This window comes from Cucurbita moschata, unplaced genomic scaffold, assembly GCF_002738365.1.
Source record: "Cucurbita moschata cultivar Rifu unplaced genomic scaffold, Cmos_1.0 Cmo_Scf00233, whole genome shotgun sequence".
In the NCBI taxonomy this organism is placed as follows: domain Eukaryota; kingdom Viridiplantae; phylum Streptophyta; class Magnoliopsida; order Cucurbitales; family Cucurbitaceae; genus Cucurbita; species Cucurbita moschata.
Window position 1 is genome coordinate 20,632 of NW_019268749.1, and position 629 is coordinate 21,260.

Consider the following 629-nt stretch of genomic DNA (forward strand, 5'->3'; position numbering starts at 1 on the left):
TTTGACTGAAAAGTTCTTAGAAAGAATACAATAGAACAATTTGTGTAATGCTCTTTTTAAAGTCAAGCTCGAGACGATCTTTATTCTTCCAAGAATATGTTTCATTCTCTATTCTCATCTTGACTGAAAAGTTACTAGAAAGAATACAATAGAACAATTTGTGTAATACTCTTTTTAAAGTCCGGCTCGAGAAGAATACAATAGAACAATTTGTGTAATACTCTTTTTAAAGTCGGGCTCGAGACAATGTTTATTCTTCCAAGAATAGTTTCATTCTCTATTCTCAACTTGACTGAAAAGTTCCTAGAAAGAATACAATAGATTAGCCGGACGATCTTTATTCTTCCAAGAATATGTTTCATTGTTTCATTCTCTATTTCTCATCTTCTAGGTTCAATGTTTAAAAACCCCATTTTAAATCATATTATCTTGCATAATTCATTTTGATATAATATGGTTGGGGGCATTTTGAGAATCGAACTCTCACACCCAAAACCGATAATTATACCACTTAGACCAAATGCCTCAATATATGAAATTTATATAAGTTGAAGTTGTGCATTGCCATGCATTCCTTTGCATTTTTTTTGTTTTTTTTTCTTTCAAAATTGTGCTTTTTTTCTTTTGGA